Source organism: Suricata suricatta, chromosome X, assembly GCF_006229205.1.
Source record: "Suricata suricatta isolate VVHF042 chromosome X, meerkat_22Aug2017_6uvM2_HiC, whole genome shotgun sequence".
Taxonomy (NCBI): domain Eukaryota; kingdom Metazoa; phylum Chordata; class Mammalia; order Carnivora; family Herpestidae; genus Suricata; species Suricata suricatta.
In genome coordinates this window covers 29212539-29237686 of record NC_043717.1, presented here as the reverse complement: position 1 = coordinate 29237686, position 25148 = coordinate 29212539, and the positions used below count along the sequence as shown (strand labels likewise).

Sequence of the window (25148 nt, the reverse complement as noted above, 5' to 3'; positions counted from 1 at the left end):
GGATAGCAGGGCAGGCTGGTGATGGGAGTCAGGCTGGTGAGGTACAGGTGCACTGGTGCAGGAGCTGGCTGCAGGTCTGCCCAGCGCTGCACACCAATGACAGGAGACAGGGCTGGATAGGGGCCCGCAAGCAGCTGCATGCATTCTGGCTGTCAGTATGCACTTCTGTGACTGCAGGGCCTCCCTACAGACATGTACCATGTACCGGGCACTGGAGGCCAAAGTTCAGGCTAAGAGCATGATGGTGCATTGCCGGAGGGGCTAGCCACAGGTGATCTGAGGGGTGCAGTCCAGTGACTGGAGGTAAGGCCAAACCTGGACTCGCAGCAGGTATGGGGGCCTGGGCTATCCGTGTGCACTTCGGTGACTTCAGGATCATATCACAGGTGCGCATGTGGCAGTAAAGTGTGTCAAAGTAAATAAGGAGGTAAACTGAGGCAAGCTCAAATGACCAGATATTGGCTTTATCCCGGAACAGCAGAGGAATTGCAATTTGGGAAACACATGCTCCAGGCTTGCTCACCCTCTGTTGAGGATTTTGGGTGGTTCTATTTAGGAGCAAGGAGAGCAAAGAGGGTGACGTTGAGCCAGAGTCCAAGCAGTAAGTTCACTGGTTTAAGGATGGAGAGAGATCCCTGGCACACACTCACTGGTCAGGAGACAAGTTTCAGACTTTTGTAAATCAGGTATTTATGGGAAATCAGTCTCTCACTTCTTAATTCCATTCTTCCAAGGGTGCATGCTTGAGAGTCTCCATTTCACATTCTCCATTTTAGATTGAAATACTCTGGCCAAGGGCAAGCGCACAGCTGCAGGGTCTAGCCCTAGATGCGTACATGGCAACACATGTCAACTGTGCGCATCTAGGCTGATGCCGCAGAGGCCTGGACTGGGTGCAGGTATGTAAACCCGGCTCTGCTGGGGTGGGAGTGAGAGAGCCAGGAGGCACTCAAGTGGCTGGTATCAGTGAACAGAAGTACCTGTTGGGGGAAAACTGGTGAATTCTACTGGGTGTTCAGGGTGGCTATGCTGACCATTAGTGTCTTCAGTGGTACAAGCTGCTGGGGTCCTCTGCAGAGCAGGTCACTGGGAACTGCCATCACTTCTGCTGTGTGGCTGACATTGGTAGCACCTGTTCTTCTCCCTTGTTCCCAGCCATCACTAGATGTCTCAGTCTTGTTGGTCTCTGGGTAGGGTGAAACCCAGGCAGGTCCTTGGTGCAGGGCTGAGAAGGCTGGGAAGCCGCTCGCTCATCCACCTCTCCCTTTCTAACTAGGAAGTTCCCTCTTGGCACTGAGCATTCTGAGCATTGCTGGCCTGGAGGTAAGGTGAGGCAGGCTAAACGAAACTATTCCCTTTTTTCCCCTTTTTGCAGTTATTCTCAGATGTTTTGTTCTACTGTGTTGCTGAATATTGTTAAGTGGACTCCTGAGCGGTCACTGAGCTGTTTTTGTTAGTGGCTAGCTGTCCAATTATTGATCTTTGTCGAGGGACAGAGGCTTGGGTCTCTTACTTCACCATCTTGGTGACATTACTCCTTCTCTAGCTTTTTGTTTTAATGTTTATCTATTCTTGAGAGAGAGAGAGAGAGAGAGAGAGAGACAGAGACAGAGAGAGAGAGAGAAAACATTAGTGGGGGAAAAACAGAGAGAGAGGGAGACACAGAATCTGAAGTAGGCTCCAGGCTCCAAGCTGCCAGCACAGAGCCTGACGTGTGGCTCGAACTCACCAACCAGGAGATCATGACCTGAGCCGAAGTCTGACACTTAACTGACTGAGCCACCCAGGCACCCCACTCCTTCTCTAGCTTTTTAAGTGGAACACTTCTTATCTATTTTCAGCCTTAAGTATATAAGAGTCTATAGATTTTCCTGAAAATACTTTTGTCTTTTATAAATTTTAAAGTTCATTTGAAAGCAAGTCAGAGAATAACCACACACATACACGCACGTGCACATACACACACATGGAAAGCATAATTAAAAAGTGGATGGATGCCACACCAGATTTTAAAATATTGTCATTAAGTGTGCCTGGGTGACTCAGTCCATAAAGCCTCCAACTCTTGATGTCTGCTCAGGTCATGATTTCACAGTTGTGGGATAGAGCTCCAGGTCGGGCCCCATGCAGAGCATGGAGCCTGCTTGGGACTCTCCCTCTCCCTCTCTCTCTCTCTCTTTCTCTCTGCCCCTCCCCTGTTCATACTCTCTCTTTCTCTCAAAATAAATAAATAAATAAAGTTAAAAAAATAAAGTAAAATATTGCCATTAGACTCCAAGACCTGACTTTACTGCCCACGTGCTCGTACACACCAACCTTTGACCCACATTTTTCCTCAAGCTCTTCTTTCCAGCTTATCTCTCAACTCCGGCAAAAGACCTCATGGGCATAACATCCTGTGTAGGAGACTGAAACTACCCCTCAAGCAATAGAGACTGACCAGAGGAAGAGACCCAGCCAGCCCAGACCACCCAGACCAGTGAACTTAACCCCTAAATCACACCTGTGCAGGAGGACCACGGAGTGACCTCTAGAATGACATACCATTGCCTTTGTCTTATTATAATCCTAAAATCTCCACCCAAGGAGGAACTGCAGCCTTATTTGCATAACATACAATGTATATATAGGCACGTTTTTCCTAAAGACACATGTGTGACCTATGCCCACTTCTATATAAAATAACAAACCTCCCCTTCTAAATATTCATCCTAACCCTAAATAAAAGGAACCCATTTGCCCTTGCTGAGGGAGTCAGGGCTTTGGAAGTTATTCCCCACGATCTCCTTATTTGCTACAAATAAGGTTTTCTTTGTGTGATAACTCCACCTGGTGTGGCTTCTTATCTGCAAGTCACCAAGGAGCGAACTTGCTTTAGTTAGGTTACAATATTACAAGATTAATAGAAACCGTCCTTACATCATATTTAACAATAAATTCTAATGCATTTTATTGATCTGAAAATTGAAACAAAATATATGTAGGCCTTATATTCCTTACCTATAAAATGGAGACAGTAATTATGTTAACTATATCACAGGCTGTTATGAGGAAAGTAATGCATATAAGTTGCTCCACAAGAATAACTACAGTGGCTAACATTCCTGGAATGTTTGAGGCACTGTTTGTAGCAGTCAATACATATAACATGGATTGCTGTTATGATGATGCATTATTCACGTGAAATACTGAAAATTGTCATTGTGGATATTTGATTGGATTTGAAACAAAATGTATAAAATAGAGATGATAGAAACAAGAGAAGCATGTGAAAGACAGGGTAGAGATTCAGGAAAAGGTGATATTTATTTTAGCAGTCAAATGGCTTCCAGCATGACTAGAGAGAACAAGAGATAAGGTCCTGGGCTTCTTGTGCAAGTGAAAGTTATCATTGAAAACTCTGCATCAAAATGGAATTTTAAAATAAGTGCACCTTTGTGGAAATAAGTGATTAGATAAAATCCAACAATCAGTTTACAAACACTCTGTTTTGTGTGATTTTATCTGACCACTAGATGAGAAAAGACATTTCCCAAGAGGTAACATGGGCAGTCTGTGCACTGTTGCTTTGTGTTATTCCACTTGAATGGATCAGGAACCCCAAACCAAGAACTTTACATAGAAATTAGTCTAGGGACTATTATATCCCCCAGGATTACTGGTGAGTGCAAATATAAAATAATACAACAGAGGCACTCATACAATTCATGCTGCACAGAGCGGGGAAATATGAACACAGAAGCACTTACGGAAACAGCCTATCAAAAGAAAGAATCATGGATCAAATGGTCAAAAGGAATAGAGCCCAAATAACATGAGCAAATAGTACACAAATGTAAGATAAAATATAAGCAGGTTTAAAATGGTGAAGCATAAAAAAAGAGATTGAAATGGTAATTAAAAAATAATAAATTATAATGAAAAATGATTCTATTAAAAATAACAGGAAGAATTGGAAATTTCTGAGTGAAAAATATAGGCACTGTTATTTTTTACAGCTTATTTATTTTTGAGAGAGAGAGAGAGAGAGAGCAAGCAGGGGAGGGGTGGGGGGGGTAGCAGATCCGAAGTCAGCTCTACGCTGCCAGCAGCTCTAGCTCATATGGGGCTGGAACTCACAAACTGTGAGAACATGACCTTAGCCTACGTCTGCCGCTCAACCAACTGAGCCATCCAGGTGCTCCAACACTGATTTATTTTAAAGTATTCAATGGATGTAGTAGGTTGCAAATATGTGCAGATGATGACAGAAATTGAGAACTGCAACAAAATTTTGAATAAACTATCCAGAATCCAGCATGGTTAGACCTAAGTGAAAACTACAAAAGAGACATTCACAGTGGATACTGTGGAGTCTAGCCTATATTGTAGAGGACCTCCCATTGAATTATATGGATACTTGGGCCAGCATGCTTTAAGTCAGTTCACACATTCCCTCTAACAGGCACCCCTTCTTATGCTCTTGGGCCTAGGAGTCTACGATCAAGAGGGCTGACCCAGGGGTGCCTGGGTAGCTCAGTCGGTTACGCGTCCAGCTCTTGATTTCGGCTCAGGTCATGATCTCATGGTTTATGGTTTCGAGCCCCACGTTGGACTCTTCATTGACAGTGTGGAGCCTGCTTAAGAGTCTCTCTCCCTCTTTTTCTGCTCTTCCTCTGCTTCTGCTCGCTCTCGCTCTCTCTCTCTCTCTCTCTCTCTCTCAAGATAAATAAATAAACTTAAAAAAAAAAAAGACAGCTGACCCAGAGAAGAGGCCTGTGCATGTGCTGGAAACAGGGTCAGGCTATTTAGTAAGAAATCTTTGCATCATAAGTGCCTGGAATGTGCTTGGGGATGGACATGTTCCACTGGATCCTTGGACTCCTTGCTCTATGGAGAGTGCCAAAGATGGAAGAAGGGTAGAGTGAGGATCTGGACAGGGACCTCACTTGATTGGTTTGAAAGGATGTCTTAGGTTGTGTACCCCCAGAAGCAAATACTGAGACTACCCATCGAGAATAAATAGTTAATTTCTTGGGTGATCTCATGAAGCATAGATAGGGGTGTGGGAGACAGTGAAGAGGGGAGACTAATTCAGGGGATATCAATGAAAGAGACTAAGAGGTACAAACTTCCAGACTTCCAGTTATGAAATAAATATGTCACAGAGCTTACAAAGTACAATGTAGGGAATACAGACAAAATAAACAAAATACATTTATCGTGGTGGACATTCTGTAATGTGTATTATACACCTAACTTTATATTATATGTCACGTCCACTTCAATTAAAATTTAAAAATTTTTAAACAAATATGGGGTGCCTGAGTGACTCCGTCAGTTGAGCATCCAACTCCAGCTCAGATCATGATATTTCAGTTGGTGAGTTCAAGCCCCACATCGGGGTCAATGCCATCAGCTTATAGCCTAGGGTTTGCTTCGACCCTCTGTGCCCATCTCTCTGCCTATCCCTCTCTCTCTCAGAAATGAATAAACATTAAACAATTTTTTTAAAAATAAACAAATACTTTTTTTTTAATGAGCAGGGTACCACTGTGGACAATTGGGGTTTCATCCTGCTGCGGACTTCTGGAAGAATTCAGTTCAGGGGTGTTCTAACCAAAGGACAAGGAAGCTAGGTGTTTTTTTTTTTTTCCTACTAATTCCCATCCATTGTCAGTTGAGAACTGTTCCTGGAGGCTTCAACTGTCACTTATAGCCAGATGCATGGAAGGGCTGAACACTCTCCTGTAGCCAGAGAAAAGCCTCAAGGAGAAAGAAGTATTCCAAGAAAGCTATTGACCTAGAGGAAAGATTCAAATGCCCAGGGGACCTGGCATCTGCTCTGATGCAAGAATTGAAAAGGACTTTGAGAAAACATGTCCCTAAAAGAGAATGACGGTAAGACGGCATAATGTGGCCAGTAAAATTGCCAAGTGTCTGAAGATCAAAATGGTTTCTACCTCTGCTATTTTATATCTGAGGGGATGCAGATATAGACAGATGAATCTCTTAACCCAGAAGTGGCTTCTCATTTATAATGTATGATAATACTCCTTTAAATGTCTATTATACAAATCAACTTATTTTGGATGTTTAAGAAAAGATACACATTATTTTATCAGTACATCTTCAAAAATAGAACTCTCTTACTATGAATTTCACTGTTAGGATGGATTCCTTTTTGGGCTGGTAAAGGAGAGAGGCTGGCGCTGTGCATTCCTGAGGGTCTTTACTCATGAACATTTCATGAGTTGGAAAATGCTCACTTAAGAATGTCCTTGACTTTCACTTTCAGACTCAGTATCATTAGGAAGTAAATATTTTTAGGGAAAAGGGAATTGTGTATAACGCAAAGCTTTTGGCAGAAGCTTTATACTTTAATTTGTGCATTTCCATTTTTGTAGACTATGAAATAGCTAGTGATTCTTTATTTTTGATAACATTAATAATTACTGTTGAGCTGTTTAAATTTCCTATTCTAAACATTTCGTTTAGTTAAAATTCCCATTCTAAAGGTTTTCATTTCTATCTCTTTATGTGCAAGCAAAATCAGGCATTTTTTCCCCCTGGATTTCTGTTAATAAAACAACATTCTTTGATCAAACAATTCTTTCTCCTGATTTGCTCTAATGAGATTGCCACAACCCAAATACTTCTCTCAGAATAAAGTAATCAATGAGCAAAGATGATAAAATGTGCCTGGAGTCATTTTTTGCCAAGAGAAAATTATGTTCTAAAATTATATTTGTAGTTGAGTAGGATGGAATAAAAATAGTAATATTTTGACAGTCTTTGAGAGTAACTGTTTGTTTCCCCCATAGACCAGCTCAGAATGTTGGGGCTTTGGTTAGACATAGTATGGATTCCAACAATGGTTCATTGCCAGTGTGTGTTAACATATAATAACAAATTGTAATACGTTATAGTACTAATGCATATAATATAATTAATCTGTGATATAAAATATAGTACATACATATAACATAAACAAAAAGGCGGAATTTGTTTTACAAAGAATTTAAAGTTACAAAAAAACCAGCTGATTTTCTTGACATATAGGCTTCAGTGCTTTTGAAAACAAAGTTGGCATCTTTAACTTTTGATGTGTTAAATGTTTCTGATAGAGAAGTAAAATGTAGCCAATCAGTCTCATTGTCATAGATACTTGTCTGATTAATGTGCTTGACTTCTAGTTTTCCAGAGAATTTCCTTAAGTGGAGTTAGGCCTTTGTACACTTTTTTATCATTTGTTGTTTATTGATTACATACTTGGCAATAAATGGAAAGAAAAGTTAAATGGTTAAATGTGTATTATTTTTTAAAATGTATTATTTAATATAGTTGACATTCAATGTCATATTAGTTTCAGGTGTATAACATAGCGATATGACAATTCCATACCTTTGTATTATGTTTTTATACTGTATCCCACCTTAGGGTTGAAAAGATTTTTATAACAATGCTTTGATTTCATTAAGATTATGAAAATGGTAACCGTTAGAGAAAAAGTGACATTGCTTGAAAGGAAAAGACCACCGTAACATAAATGAAACAGAGGATAGCTTGCCCAGCTAGTGGGAAGCCTTGAAGAAATAGCAGTTTTCCCTGGATAAACAGCAAGCTAACAAGAAAGTCTTCAAAAGAGCAAGGGTAATTTTTTATGGTTATGTTGTCCCATTAGTGGAGCTTTCTACCTTTTTGAGCAACACGCCTTTCTCCCCATAGTAAGTCCCATGTTTAAAGGAATGAGATTGTTATTCAATAACCCCTGACATGAAGACAGTCCACAACAGAGATTATAGACTCGAAGAAAACTGGAAAGTGAACAAAACACTTTTTATGGCAAAATTTATGTGCTTCATTTTCTACTGTCCAAGAGTTTACGTATTTCAGCTCAGGAGCTTAGCTGAGCCTAACAAATAGGCATGTCTGAGTGCTTCAGGAGGGTGGTAAATTACAGTTACTTGAATGGAGGAAATTAATGGGCTTCTTGCCACACATTTTTGGAAAGTTTCCCTGTTTATGGTGGAGTTAGATAATACAAAATACAAAAAAAAACACTGAGGAAGAAATAACTTTATTTGAGTATCTCTGAATATATACTAGATATAAATTATGCATTAGCTTAGATATATTTGCAGGAAAGAATACATACACTTATTTCTGCAAAGATTGGATATTCTGCAGGTGGTCTAGAAGTGAGATTTGATGACACAGTTTCTCCTTAAAAAAATTAATGGTACACTTTAATAATTAAAAAAAGGATCATTAAATTGTTCTTGTCTCCTCCTCCCAGTTGGATAAACCAGTGTCTTAAATTATTTATGTGCTATCCTCAGAAATATAATTTGCACAGATTTAAGAGGGAACACAAGAGTCTGGAGTGAATGAAGAATAAAATCTCTTAAGATATTATGATGAAGATAAAACAGGACTGTAGAGGGGAAATCAATGCTGAGGTCACTGGGAAACTACAAGAAAGCCTTATAGGTGCTGAATGATCCTTTGGAGTCAAAGTCCAATTAGAAAATTATACAACAAAGATCAGATCAAGGGGCAGGAACCTCCAAATGTCATGCTAAAATAAATACTGAAATTCAATTATTTATTCATTCATCCAATTAATGTTGTTGAACCCTTAGACGTGCCAGAATCTGTTTGGCAGTAGATGTGACAAAATGAACAATGAAGACAAATAATGGGAGTCAGAAATTGTGTTAGAGAAGAAAATAATTGCCAGTAGATAGGAGATTTTTTAAAATTACAAATATTGAAATTCAGATGTTTTCAAGAAACTAAATTATGTAATTTTGAACATAATCCAGGAGCAATAAAGGTAGGAAGTGATTCTCAATAGCATCAGAAGAGATACTCTCTTCAGGGAAAGGAGGAACTCAGACCTGAGGATGGTGAGGTAGGAGATGTGCATCCTGCATTTTGATAGAAGAACACAAAGAAACTCAAAAGTGACTCTGAAAAGAATAGATGATATTTGAGAAGGAAGGAAATGTCATTTGGAGTTTTCAAAAATCTCTTTCAACGTACCTACTTTTTTTCATGTTTATTTTTGAGAGAGAAAGAGAGAGAGAGAAGAGGTGAGAGAGAGAAAGAAAGAGGATCCAAAGAGCTCTGAGCTGTCCGCACCCAATGCAAGTCTCGAACTTGCAAACCATGACACCATGACGTGAGCTGAACAAAGTGGGATGCTTAATTGACGGAGCCACCCAGGTGCCTCTTCATTGTACCTCCTTAATAATATTTTCTGTTTTTCCTCTTCTACAGAAACATATTTTATCTTATTTGAATACATTTAACTTTACGCTTATTTTTTAAACACAGGGCAGTATCATAGCATGGTGAATTTCATGTCATAAACTTGTTCTTTAAAATAAAGTGCACATATTAAAGCAGGATTTGAATATAATGCTCATGCTCAGTGTTTCCTGTATTTCTCTAGTTGGATAAATTGAATACAGGCAAGTATACTGAAAATATACTTGTGAATTTTGGTTAAAGTTAAATTGTTTAATTAAGATTAATTATATGCAAAAAAATGACATACTTACAATAATATCCCCCAGTAGGTATAACATTTTGCTCAACAAAAAGCAGAGAAAATAATAATTCTCAAATTAACAGGTCATTAATCTTGACCTTATGAAAGAACAAAGTAATTTATTTCAAAGATAATTGAACTTAATATGTGAAACCTAATAAAGTTGCAATATTAGTAATGTAATTGTTCTCGTTTAAAATTTGGGTCAGGCTTATAATGTAGTGAGAGAGCAAACAAGGAGAATATTAACTTCATAAAAACAAACAGCAGGACGTTTCCTTTGGCCTGACAGTAAAGTACAGCACAGATCAGCAAAGGTTCAAATGCTAGAGCCAGTTCTTACTCTCCCTGGGACAAGTCACTGAACTGCTTCATGCCTCAGTGTTCTCAGCTTGCGACTGAGATGGTTCAGTGAAGAACATACGATGATTTATTTTTTTAAATATTTTTATGTTTATTTATTTTTGAGAGAGAGACAGAGTGTGGGTGCAGGAGGGGCAGAGAGAGAAGGAGACACAGAATCCAAAGCAGGCTCCAGGCTCTGAGCCGTCAGCACTGAGCCAGATGCAGGGCTCAGACTCACGAACTCTGAGATCATGACCTGAGCTGAAGTTGGACACTTAATCGACTGAGCCACCCAGGTGCCCCTTTATGATGACATATTTAGTGCACGTACGGCAGTGTCTGGAACACGACAGATGCTAATTAAATGTTACTATTGTTTTTGCTGTCATTATTAATTCATCAGAGTAAAAAGAAATGATCTAGGGGTGCCTGGCTTGCTCAGTTGCTCACTTGGTAGAACGTGTGACTGGTGATCCTGGGGCTGAGAGTTTGAGGCCCACGTTAGGTATAGAGATTACTTGGTGCCTGGGTGGCTCAGTCAGTTGAGCATCTGTCTGAATCTTGATTTCGGCTCCGGTCATCATCCCAGGGTAATAGGATCGAGCCCTGTGTTGAGCTCCACACTGAGCATTGAGCCTGCTTAAGATTATCTCTCTCCCTGTCTGCCCCTCTCCCCTACTCACTCTCTTTCTCTCTCTAAAAAAAACATCGGGGCACCTGGGTGGCTCAGTCAGTTAAGCGTCCAACTTCACTCAGGTGATGATCTCACGGTTAGTGAGTTGGAGCCCCGTGTCCAGCTCTATGCTGACAGCCCAGAGACTGGAGCCTGCTTTGGATTCTGTGTCTCCCTCTCTCTCTGCCCCTCTCCTGCTCACACTCTGTCTCTCTCTCTCTCAATAATAAATAAACACTAAAAAATTTAATGACAGAGAAAAGAAAAATGAAAAATAAAGATAAAAAATATTTTAAATAAATACCTAAATATACTATACTGTATTTAATTTATCCAAAAAATTTCAAAGCACTGAGTTTCAAATTGAGTACTAATTATTTAATTTGAAACAATCAACTTAACCTCTCTCAGCCTCAGTTTCATAGGTTACTTTTACCCCAAGTATCCGTGGTTGAGTTGACTCAGAATATTTCAATAGTAGGTACAAATTTTTTATCTTACATTAAATAAAGAAATATAACAAATGTCTCTCAGGGATGCTAATGCTCCAGTAAATACACATTACTAAATTTCTAAGCAGAAAATTCATGTCCCAAACTTTACTGAGTTTTTCCTGCCCATCAACCTTGTTACAGTTTTAAGTAGGAATCCTCTTATACGGTGTGACATCAGTGTTCCCAAAATGTCTTTGTACAAATGTATTTTTCTGCCACTCTTCAAGAGATTTTAAAATATCCATCTTTCCTTTGGATTTGAAGCACTAATGGCTTCAGAGGAAAGCAAGTCAGTTAGCTGACCTGAGTAATGCAATAAACAAACATATGATCTAGAAAGAGCCTTAGGAATTGAGAACAAAGGCTGGTAAAAGTTAATAGAGTCAATCTCATCATGTAAGAAGCACACAACTTAACAGCAACTCTGGGATCCTGGTGAGTGCTCTCTCTTCATTCCCAATTGCACAAATGCCTGTTCAAGTCCAAATATTGTTTTTTAAGCACAAGTGGCCAAGAGTCCTTTGGAGCACTGCTCTCTCCAAGCTCAGGAATCTACTCCCTATAGGGAAGCAAGTACCATAGGAATGATAAATGTGAAGAATCAATAAAATGAGGGTTGCCTAGGTGGCTCAGTTGATTAAGTTGATCCAACTCTTGATTTCAGCTCAGGTCATGATCTCACGGTTCATGATCTCACAGAGCCCAACTTGGGCTCTGCACTGACAGCACTGACCCTGCTTGGGATTCCCTCTCTCCTTCTCTCTGCCCTTCCCCTGATCTCTCTCTCTCTCTCTCTGTTCTCTCTGTTTCTCTCTCAAAATAAATAAATAATTTTTTTAAAAAGTCCATAACGTGATGAATCCCTTCAAGCTAGGCTACTAAGGGAAGACAACGTATAGGAGTTAGTGTAACTGAGGCTTGGAGAATGACTAGTACATTTATATATAAACTTGAAGGTGGTTATAAATTCAGGGAAAGTGGGTGACAAGAGCAAATTCTCAGAATACAGAATTTTCCAAATTGACTGGGACACTGAGCCTTTGGGAAATTTGGGAAGTTGAGGCTGTAAAGGTGTATTCATGTCAGTGATTTTGGGGGCATCATTCACTGAGTAGTGGAGAGTAGTGGGAAATTTTAATGTGGAAGTGTAACATAAAAATAGTTCCTTGGAAAACTATAGCAGTCTAAAATTAGAGAAAATATTTTAGGTTTATGAAATCAATTTGGAAGATATTTGAAGTAGTCTAGCCATTAAGTCACAAAGTCAACAAATAGGGGCAGAGGCAAGAGAAAAATTGAAGAGTATTTGGTGGGACTTGTATGCCCGGCCAGCCTACAAATACTGGTACTCCGATTATAAAGACCCTTAAAATGATGACTCAAACCCAGTTCATTTTACTTTCACATAGGTTAAATAATTCAAATGATATCAACTGGATTGAGGATATAAAAATGAGTGTAGAAGGTTCCTCAGGTTTCCATACGTTCTCAGAATTCTATCAGCTTAGAGGTCATGTGTATGTTCTGGTCTTTAAATCAGTCAAAACCTTGCATATCTGTGATTACCACAGAGAGTACAACATGAGACCATCTGCTCAACTTCTTGAGAAGGGATGAGGCTTGGGAATTAAAGCGCTCAGGAAAAGATCTGAAGAGTTCTTTGGAAACTGCCATCTAAGGAAAACAGGAATTTGATGAAAATAGGGCTAAGCAGAGGTGAAACAGACAGTGAGAGCACACAAACTTTTAGGGCTAACCATATTTGTGCTTTCTTTACCATTTTGCAGGAATTATAAAAAAGAAATTGTAGGGGTAAGAATAACCGAGGATAGATAACCTCCATGGCATCACTGGGGAATATCAATAAGTAAGGGATTCAAGGGCAATTTTGAAATAGCTGGCCATGAACTCTCTGCTAATTACCAAGGTGACTTTCAGACATTTTTATTACATAACCTTCAATCTCCAAGGATAATAGCAAGAGATAAAGGAAATAAAGGAAATAAATAAAGGAAAACCTTGATTCTGGGATTGAATATTATATTTTTTAAAAAGGGTAGGGGGAAGGCAGCTGGGTGGCTCAGTGGTCAAGCATCAACTCTTGATTTTGGCTTAGATCATGAAATCACAGTTCGTGAGCCCAAGAGCCTGCTTAGGATTCTTTCTCTTGGGGTGCCTGGGTGGCTCAGTCAGTTAAGCGTCTGGCTTCAGCTCAGGTCATGACCTCATGGTTCGTGGGTTCGAGCCCCGCGTCAGACTCTGTGCTGACAGCTAGCTCAGAGCCTGGAGCCTGCTTCAGATTCTGTATCTCCCCCTCTCTCTGACCCTCCCTGCTCGCACTGTCTCTCTCTGCCTCTCAAAAATAAATAAGACATAAAAAAAAGGGATTCTTTCTCTCTCCTGGTCTCTCTACCTCTCCCCCACTTGTGCATTCTCTGTTGCACATTTTCTCTCTCTCTCTCTCTCTCTTTCTCTCTCTCTCAAAATAATAGGTAAATAAACTTAAAAGATTTTTAACTAAAAATATTTAAAAATGGTACAGAAATAAATAAATGATGCAGAGAGACAAGCTTAGTTTATGAACTTCTAAAGCATCTATGATGAATGACAATAGAAGAATAGTGATCTGGAATTATCTATGATGTTCTATCTGTGTCCTGTTTGCCTTCTTTTGAGTCTGGAGGAATAGACAATAGATAGTTTTTTGGAGATGACTGAGGAAATATTTAAGGAAATACCAGTTCAAATGTAGGTAGGAAGATATGGGTGAATTTAAAGCCAGTTAGTATGGTATAGTGGATAGAATGGGCAAGAAGACATCAAAGAATTAAGGAAGCAAACTGGGTAAGAATGGTAGAACCAAAGATTGTTTAATGGGAAGGTCCATACCTAACAAGAAAGATACAGAGAACTAGAGCAAAGAAGGAAGTCTAAAGATAGACTGAATCCAAAGAACTATTAGTGAGCAGGAAAGAAATTTTACAAAGGCATAAACATGGCCTAAATTTGGAGTTCTGCTTGAGTGCATCATCCTTTGCCACTGGAACAGAGCACGCTGTGATGGACGTGTCCACTGGCTCACTCCTCAGCTTCTAGTGTGCTTCAATCAAATGTCACCACATTAGCCATTAACAATCTTCCCATAACTTTTAAGAATTTTGTTTTACAGGGGCACCTGAGTGGCTCAGTTGTTAAGCATCTGACTCTTGATTTCAGTTCAGGTCACCACCTCATGGTTTGTTAGTTTGAGCCCAGCATTCGGCTCTGTGCTGACAGCGTGGAACATGCTTGGGATTCTCTTTCTCCCCCTCTCTCTCTACCTTCTGCCCCTTCTCCACTTGCTCTCTCGCTCTCTATCAAAATTAATAAACTGTGAAAAAAAAAGAATTTTTTTACAAAGATCATTAAGAGTTCATGGAAAAAAAAGCCCCCCCCCCCAATTCTGTTATAACAGAATATTTGTCTTGGATAACCTGAGTCAGGGTTTCATTCCCATTCTGAGGACAAAATGCTTAAAATTTTTGTCTCCAATTTCCATATTCTAAAAGAGAATAGAAATATTCATCTCAAAAATTCGTATGTGGCTTCTGTGTGATAAAGTAAACAACAGTGCCCGGCAGGAGTGTTTTCTGAGCACTACCTGACTTTCACTTCCACCTGTCCTCATCTGGAAGTCTGGCTTACTTGTTCCACTTCCAAACTATTGTTTTACTTTTCTTTTACTTTATAACATTACAGGAAAAAAATTCACGAGAGGGTAAAGTAATTCTATTCTAAAACTTTCAGTGGAGTAGTATCTTTCACCAATTTTGCACGTAATCCGGGGATGTAAACTGATTAAATGAATTTCAATTTCAATGTATATTTTCATCATCAGATGACAGCTCTACAATTCTTTTTGTGAGGAGCAACAAGTCCCCCAGAACTGGCGTGATTATTTTTAGATGAAACATCATGAACCCCGCTGTCCTGCTGTATATAAGGCAGCGAAATCTGCGACTTACGAGAAGGAACACAAGAGGCACCGTGATGAACGGTGGAGCATTGTGGAAATGGAAAGTTTATGACAACTTTGAAAGAAGCTCTTTGGCCACTCATTACTGAAATGAACAGAAAAATTAAATAATTACACTTGATAATGCTTTTCCCTTGTAAACCTTTTCTTGTGCTGATCTAATCAGCATTTGTAAGGCTGTGCATTCAAGACATGCTTATAATAAGTAAATATATACTCTCAGCATATTTGTATAGAAAATTTCAGAAGGAATTTAAGGAAGTAAAGGCAAGTCAGGGTGTAATGCAAAGTGAAGGTGGACTATGGTAAATGCTGCTGGTTACACAGGAGGTTTTACAGGTTTCATTACTTTGAAAAATATTTGCAAAATATAATCATGATAGCTCCGCTCAGAGTTTTCCCTTACAGTTGAATTAATGTTACCACTATGCTCTGGGAAAAAAACGAGCTAGTCAAGGAAAGGCTAATTCCATTTTTAATGATATTATTATTGGAAGACTTGTACATGTTTTTAAACACTAACTATGATTGTTTCTTGAATAGCTGTTAACTACCATGAAATAATGTAAGAAAACTAGATATAAATTTTTCACACATAGGTGAAAATCACCCTGTTTGTTTTGGTTAAAAATGTGTGCCTGTGTGTGTGTGTGTGTGTGTGTGTGTGTGTGTGTGTATGTGTGTGTGTGTGTACCAGAACTCATTTTAAAAAATGTGCTCATTTTCAATTCTGTTCTTAAGTATAAAAGAGTTTTTGGAGTGCCTGGGTGGCTCAGTAAGTTAAGCATCTGACTTTGGATCAGGTCATGATCTTGCAATTCACGAGTTTGAGCCCCGCATCAGGCTCTGTGCTAACAGTTCAGAGCCCGGAGCCTGCTTCAGATTCTATGTCTCCTTCTATCTCTGTGCCTCTCTTGCTCATACTCACTATCTCTCAAAAATAAATAAACATTAAAAAATGCAATTACTTACTGAGGGTCTATAATTAGGAAACCCTTGATAAGCATAATAGTTCTGAAAAAGTCTGACCTCCAATGAGTTGTGCTCTGCTTGCTAAAATATTGTAACAGTTGCTTTTACTATATAGTGCGACTTGACACCCTAATAACCAGAGGCCCTCCTTCAGAACCCTCTGAATCTCCCAGCAATCCAGTAACAAGTAAGAAGTGAATACATGTGTAGTAGGGGGCCTCAAAACCTTGCACAGGCATCCGTTCAGATTGGTAAGAACTCTATCTGTGCTTCTTAATTATATTTAATATTATTCTTGGCCAGCAAGATGGCTGTGATATGGCTCCTGCCTCCCAGGAATTCATATCTGGTAGTAGAAATAGATATCTATAAATCTTCTCAATACAAGGTACACTCTGATATATTGAAAATCTAAACAAAGGGGTGGGGAGCCTGGTGGAAAGAGATTAATCACAACAGCGTAGGGTCTAAGAGGTCTTAGGAGATACAGGGTTTTAGCCAAACCTTGAAGGATGAGATGGGATAAATGTGAGGGACTGCATTCCAATAAAACTTTATTTACAAAAACAGATGACAAGCCAGATTTGGCACACAGCTCTGTTGACTCCTCCTGTTCTAGAGCATCAGTTATTAACATAAGTACCTTATTTTGAGTTTCCCATAGAGCAAACTCTGAAACAGGGATGACAGGAATTTGAATGCACATAGGTTATTTGGAGGCTGATTTTAGGAAACACCCTGGAGAGGGAAGGTAGCACCCTGAAAGAGTGAAAGCCAACAAAAGGTAGAATTATAAACAGTTTACTACAGAAATCTGGAGTATCTCACTGGAGACCTTATTAGAGACAATGTAGACTACCCCCCAGAATTGTCACACGATGGAGTGAAGAAGCTGGATATGCATTCACTGTAACTCATACCTCATTATTTGAGGGACACTCTTGAGATATTATACCCCAGATACATCTGACGCAAACAGGCTACATATGCTCTCATGACAAAAAATGCATTCAGGCAGAGAGATGACGGAAAACATTGGTTTTCCATCTCCACCATTGTGGAGGACAGGTAGGCTAGGAACATGTGAGTTTCTTTCTTTCTTTTTTTTTTATTATAGTTTATTGTCAAGTTCGTTTCCATTTAACACCTAGTGCCCTTCGCCACAGGTGCCCTCCTCCATAACCATCACCCCATTTCCCCTTCCCCTCTCCCCCTTTAGCCCTCAGTTTGTTTTCAGTATTCAAGAGTCTCTCATGATTTGCCTCCTTCCCTCTCCCTAACTCTTTTACCCCCTTTCCCCTTCTCATGGTCCTCTGTTAGGTTACTCCTGTTAGACCTATGAGTGAAAACATATGGTATCTGTCCTTCTCTGCCTGACTTATTTTGTTTAGCATGACACCCTTGAGTTCCATCCATGTTGCTACAAATGTCCAGATTTCATTCTTTCTCATTGCCATGTAGTACTCCATTGTATATATATACCACATCTTCTTGATCTATTCATCGGGTGGTAGACATTTAGGCTCTTTCCATGATTTGGCTATCGTTGAAAGTGCTGCCATGAACATTGTCTTCGACATGAAAATATGGAATCTAATTTCATAATATTGTATTATCTCAATGAGAAAAAAAGAAGCAAAACAAAGTGAGCAAGCAAATGCACTATGTATGAAGTTCATTTTTCTTAAGGCCATGACAGAAATAATGTTAATGATATCACACTTTAAGACATGATGAAAGTTAAGATTTTTTTTGAATAACCATAAAGTGACCTGTCTGATGTGGATATAAATTATAATTTGAGAAGCTAATTTTATTGTTCATTGTTACAGAATCAATACAGAATAAATTGCAGAAATGCCATTCTATGGCCTATTATTTACTTGAAGTAGTGAAATATGCCAGTATATTTCCGTTCTTGTCAGGAAGAAGTTTGTTTTGCACAAGACAGAGATTAAAGCAAAGATGATTGGGCCTAAGTGGTTAACTTGTACTTTAGTAACAGCAACTCTTAAATTTATTTTGATTGCAATGACATAATATGATTCATAAATGTAATTTAAAGATGGTTATAAAAGATGCATGTTCTTAAGACAGAGACAACTCACTCCTAATGCAGTATTATGAAAATGAACTTATACCAATTAGAGCTTGTATAATGTGGTATAACCTGCACATCATTTTTCTCATAATTTTCTCCAGTTGGTCTTTAATAATCTACATCAAACTCATACACCTGAGGTGTGTGCCTCTGGCATGACAGTTATGAATTTCTTTTTTTTTTAACGTTATTTTTGAGAAAGAGAGACAGATAGAGCGTGAGCAGGGGAGGGAGGGGCAGAAAGAGGGAGACTCAGAATTCAAAGCAGGTTCTAGGCTCTGAGATGTCAGCACAGAGCACAATGCGGGGCTCGAGCTCTTCAACTGCGAAATCATGACCTGAGCTGAAGTCACACGCTCAACTAAGTCACCCGGGTGCCCCGACAGTTCTGAATCTCTTATGAAGATGTTACTCTAATCAGCAAGATCCCCTCCAGCTTGTGAATTACAGGGCAATAATATACATTTAAAAAGAGAACTTTAATAATAACAATAAGCAGTAAGTGCCTAAACTTACAGGGCCACCTTCAGGACCACTTTTCTGTGTTATCAGTTCCCTACTTCCAGAACCTGCTGTACAGAGTAGCTGTTCTGAGCCTATTTTTGAACACAGACCCCTTTGGCAGTCTAAAAAACATACACCCAGAGTACTGTTGTATATAAATTAAAATACATAAATAGCAAAGGATAGCAATAGTTTGGAAATAGTACCATTAAAAAAAAGTAAATGCATTTGTGATGTACTGTACGTGCTCCTTAACACAGTGGACAACATGATATAGTGAGTGATCAGTTAATTTTTGTAGTTTCAAGATGTGTGACGCAACTGTTACATGATTTCAGAATACCTGGGATGTTTATTGGCAACCTAGTCATAGGTACTTCTTCCTCATTAGGTTGTCCACATTCATACTTCAAAAAAATGATACATTTCAGTGGGATGTTAGTGAAAACATAAATGTTAATTTTTTCCTCTGATTCTTCAGCCCTTTCCAATTTCCTGAATCCTATACATGGGCACCTCTGAGGGATGAACCATAGATGCTAGGTTGGAAACCCATGGCAGGCCCTGCTCTGTTGCCCTCTGCCAGGGCCACGGCTGTGGTGAATTTGGTGTTGGTTGCACGTCAGTCCAGTGGTCCCTCAGCACAGTCTACCTCAATGAAATCCTCCCCCTGATGGCATTCCTGATGTGAGTGAGGCCAGATTGTGAGGAAATTTAAGTTCCAGAACAAAAAGTTTAAACTTTAACCCATAGATATTTTTCAGTCTTTGCTACTCTTCTGATAGCATGCCAGTTTGATTCAAGCCAGAGTATAGCCTTGTAACTCTGTTAGTGCTGAATGAGATGGCCTGCAACAGAGGTTGAGGTTTAGTAAGGCACGAGGAGGAAATATGAGTTGAGTTGAGATATCACTGTCTCTGTCCTGGTCTTAAGAATGAAGAATGAATTAACAGTCAGTGTAATGAATTACCAGAACTTGATGAATGTGGAATTTGGATAAAGTGTCAGAGCCCTCACTGATAATATTTCCTGGCCAGGTAAATAGAAAAGTTGTTGCAATACAAACAAACAAACAAACAAAAACAACCCCCCCCCCAGAGAAACGAGATGTTAAAATATGTCTGGGGAGGACATGTTATTTCTTTGATTTACTTGTTGAGGAAATTTCCAACGGGCACTTGTTAATCTTGAACAAGTAGGAGACAGACCTGGAGATCCAGGTTGGGGTTTGTATGAGACAAGATGTTATTTGGGTCTGTAAGTATGGTAAGACATTTAAGAGAGAGTGAGACAAGAGCAGAGAGGTAAAACAAAACTTTGGAGAATGCTACATGAAGGAGGAACAGAGAATTTGTGAAAGAAGACCCTCAAACACAGAAGACAAAGTAATAGTATAGTGTTGCATAAGGTAAGCAGTTATAAGATGAGCAAGTTTGGGGGCCTAATGCACAGCATGGTGACTACAGTTAACAACACTGTATAATATATGTGAAAGTTACTAGAGAGTAAATCTTAAAGATTCTTACCACAAAAATAAATAATGATAACTATGGGAGATGACATGTGTTAACTAACCTTGTTGTGGTGATCATTTTGCAATATACACATATATCAAATCATCACGTTGTACACCTCAAACTTATACCATATTGTATGTCAGTAAAGCTTGGAAAAAAAGAGAAAGAATTTACCAAAGTGTCTTCCAAAGTGAGTATAACATTTTGCCGTGCCACCAGCTATGAATGAGAGCTCCCATGGCTCCACATCTTCGCCAGTACTTTAGTGTTGTCAGTGTTCTGAATTTGGGCCATTCTAATATGTGTATAATGATAGCTCACTGTTGCTTTAATCTGCATTTCTCTGATGACATTTGATGTGGAGCATCTTGTCATATGCTTATTTGCCACTTGTATATCTTCTTTAGTAGGGTGTCTGTTATGGTCTTTGGTCCATTTTTTAAGGTAGTTGTTTGTTGAGTTCTAAGAGTTATTTTTATGCAATAGTTCTTTATTTCATGTGACTTTTGCAAATATTTTTTTGCCAATCTTTGGCTTGTCTTCTCATTCACTTGACATTATCTTTCACAGACCAGAAGCTTTTCATTTTAATGAAGTCCAGTCTATCAATTATTTCTTTCATGGATCGTATCTTTGGTGTTATGTCTAAAAAAGTCACTGAAACCCAAGATCATCTGGGTTTTCTTCTGTGCTATTTTCTAAGAGATCTATAGTTTGGAGTTTTACATTTTGGTCTATGATCCATTTGAATTCATTTTTGTGAAGAGTGTAGGGTCTGTGTCTAGATTCGTTTTTTTTTTTTTTCCCATGTGGATGTCCACTTATTCCCACACGATTTTTTGAAAAGACTATCTTTGCTGCATTTTATTGTCTTTGCTCCTTTCTCAGAGATCAGTTGACACGTATGTGAGTCTATTTCTGGGTTCTGCATACTGTCTCATCCACCTGTTTGTCTTTTCTTTCCCCAATACTACACTGTCTTAATTACTGTAGCTTGATAGTAAGTCTTGAAGTTGGGTGGCATCAATCTTTCAAATTTGTTCTTCTTCAATAGTGAGCTGGCTACTTTATATTTTTTGCTTTTCTTTTTTCCCTCCTTTTCCTTTTTTTTTTAAATTAAGTTCCAGGTCCAATTTGAGGCTCAAATTCATGACCCCCAGATCAAGAGTCACATGCTGTATTGACTGAGCCAGCCAGATATGCCTCTTTGGCTTTTCTGTATAAAATTTAGAATCAGTTCATCAATATTCACAAAATAACTTTATTGGGTTTGATTGGGATTGCATTGGGATTGCGGTAGATTATTTTGGAAAGATTATGCTGTCAAAAATTCAATGTGTTGATCTTGGTTGATGGGCCAAAATTATTTCCAAACATTAAACAGCAAGAATTTTTTAGGGGTGCCTGGGTGGCTCAGTCAGTTAGGTGTCTGACTCTTGATTTCAGTTCCGGTCCTGATCTCACAGTTCATGAGTTCAAGCCCTGCATTGGGCTCCACTCTGTCAGGGACTCTCTCTCTCCCCGTCTCTCTGTGCCTTCCCTGTACTCTCTCTCAAAAATAAATTAACAAACCTAAAATAAAAACAAAACATAAATATTTCATATAGCATTTACTTATAGTGGCAGGTCTTTCAATGTTCTAGAACACTACACAGGCACTGTTCAATGCTGTCACCAAGCTGCTTTAACTCTGTTTACTCCACATTAGAAAACTAAATTCTGAGAACTCACAATTAAGATGATTACCAGTTACATTAGCAAATTTAATCTCTATCCTGAACATTCTTTTTTTTTTAAATCAGATTTTAAGTTTATTTATTTATTTTGGAGGGAGAGAAAGAGCACGAGCAGGGGGAGGGACAGGGAGAGAAGGAGAGAGAGAATCCCAAGCCGGCTCCAGGCTGTCAGCACAGAGCCTGATGTGGGGTTCAATCTCATAAACCGTGAGATCTTGACCTGAGCCAAGATCAAGAGTCAGATGCTTAACCTACTGAGCCACCCAGCCGCCACTGAACATTCTTAATATAGTAGTCTGAAATTTAATCCTATTAATTCATGACCTTTGATAGTAACAAATAGTTAAGTTTGTAGCTCCAGAAGCTAAGTAACAATGATCAATTTTAACATAATCAACAAATACTGTACATTTTTATTCAATAGAAACTGTAAGTGGTTTTTTTACTTGCTGAAAAGTGATTGTATTCACTTAGTTGCCACAAGTGTGACTTATAGCTAAAACATGTTTCTAAAAATTTGCAATTCAGAAGTTAGCACACTGAAAAGAGATCTATTATGACATTGGAACAAGAAAACCTCATCCAAACAATTGCAAACAAGCTTTTATTCAGCTTTGGTAAAGATGTGACATCAGAAAACTTCTGTTTAATGTCTAAATAAAATGTTTAATGTGAGCACAATAAAGTTGTTCTTATGTTAGGCCTACATTAAAGCAAGATCGAAGTAGTTTTTATAGTCAACATTCTGCCACTTTCTGAAATGATACACTTTCCAGAAAGATATTTATTACCAGTTGCCATCTTTAAAATGACAAATTCAATTCAAAATTTGATTTCTAATATTATGTGTAATGAGAAACACTACTTGCACTCTACACTTTTAAAAAGTGATGCCAAACAAAAGTATTACCATTTAATTTTGTATTTCCATTTAACTTTGGGAAGGATATTTATGCTATCCACCACAGTGTAATGGCAAAATGACGTGTCTCATACTTTGTAATTTCCTATTTAACTATTATTGCACAAAGAACATATTCAGAAGACAAACAATTTGGTTTTCATAGCTTCTTAAAATATCCTTTTAAAAACATTTCAAGGTAAAGTGAAGGTTATATATTTCAAATGATTTTTAGTGTTTTCCTTTTTTAAGACAATATCCCATAATCATAATGCTTGAACTGATAAAAACTCTATTTTAGACACAAAGCATTTATAACAATGCTTTTATTGTTAGCATTTATTCTATTTTTACTTTTATAAAATATATTTTAATAATATTTTCTAAAATATAAATACAGAAAGAAATCCTTTTATTTCAGTGAACGATCTGAGATTTCTCTTCCTTGTTGAATATAAGCCAAACTACATCTTATATCCTGAGCAAGCCATCCTTTAATTTCTATCATTAAGTGGTGCCTAGGTATTTCAGGGCTTCCAACAATATTGTAATGACTAAGAATTACTTTACATAAAACCTAGTTTTAGATTAGTATGTATGTAATATTTTCTCAAAATGGTTTTTTAAAAATCAAAGGTCATCATCAAAATATGATTGCTTTTTATAATTCCATGGTACATGAAAAACAGACTTTGAACCTCTTACCTACTACTTCTTGTCTCTGAGACGTGGCCCAGGTTATGCAACCCCTCCAATCCTCAATATGATAATATAAATACTCCTTACATAATTGGCTGTTAGGTCATCAGTGGGTGATAGTGCTATGAAGCCACTAACACAGAACATGCAAAAGGCACAAAATAAATGTTAGGTCTTCTCATTTTATGCATCTGGATAAACATTACTTCAACTCACAATTATGTTATTCTCTGGTTGTGTGACCTTGAGTTATTCACTTAACCTCACTGAATGTCAGGTTTCTTATTTGTAAAAGATAGATAATATTTAACCTTTTGAGATGGGTATAGGCAGTAAATGAGAATAAATGAAATGTGCTAATATAGTAGGGGTTCAATTAATATTTATCACTCTTATTTAATATGCTGACTCCCATCTCCACCCCAGGTCTGACCCTCACATCTGGAAAACAGTCTTTTCAGCATTGAAAATATTGTGTAGGGGACATCCTTTACATGTTAGCACTGTGTTAATTGAAATTTACTTCGTATCTTTAAATAAAACATGCTCTAGAGAAAATCTACTTGAGAGCTGGCCTGGAAGATGCACAGTACAAATGTAAAATCTACCACTTACTTGTGTCTCTGAAAAAACTGTGTAGTATTTGAAGCTTGTGGGAATTCTGCTAATAGTGTCTTTTTCAAGGGTAACTAGTACCACCATATATATGTGTATATGTATGTATATATGTATGTATATTTATGTGTATGTATATATATACATATGTATTCTTTTCTAATCCTCAAGAACATTTGATATAGATACCATTATTTCTACTGTTTTGTAAAAGAAGAAACTGAGGCACAAAAGAGCTTCAGTGAGTTGTTGATATTCACATAATTTGTCAATGGCAGAGCTGAGATTTGAATTACAGCATTCATTTCTAGAGTTTTTGCTTCCTATCTCTATGCCATACTGTCTCTCTTTAATGTTGAAAAACTCAGTGACACTCTTTTCTGGTTATTGCAGCGAGGCAATCTGAGCAGCAAATTCTCCCCCAACGTCTTGTATGAGGATGTGTGGGACATCCTGCATGGGGACCAGTGCAAGGTCTGTAAGTTTTGGGGAACACTGGAGCTGCAGATCAGCTTGAAGAACTATGACCCTCAGAAGGACAAACACTTCTTGGGCACCATCAGGCCTAAGTCCATTCCCCACCCCAACTTCCCTGTATGTGTTGGGGGACCAGCAGCAATGTGGTGAGGCTAGGATTGTGGATATTTCCCATAGGGACACTGAGGCACTGAAAGCTTAGTCAAGATGCTGGGCAAGAAGTATGATCATTTTTTGGCTTCAAAATCTCTAATCAGGCAGATCCCATGAATCCTGAGTCCAGTTCTGAATAAGATTGGCAATTTCCCTTCCTTGCTGACCCACAATGAGAACATGGTGGCCAAAGGAAGGGGATGAAATGAAGTCCATGATCAAATTCCAGATGAAGAAGGTGCTGTGTCTGGCCCTGACTGTTGCCTACATAAAGATGACAGATGATGGGCTTGTGCACAACATCCACTTAGCTGTCAATTTCTTGATGTCGTTGCTCAAGAAGAACTGGCAGAATGGCCAGGTTTATACATCAGGAGGACCATGGGCAAGCCCCAGTGCCTGTACTAA

The 25148-nt window shown here is 38.5% G+C and overlaps 1 pseudogene; it reads left to right on the top strand.

Moving 5' to 3' along the window:
- The first annotated feature begins 332 nt into the window (after positions 1-332).
- On the top strand, positions 333-25148 carry LOC115283368 (annotated as a pseudogene).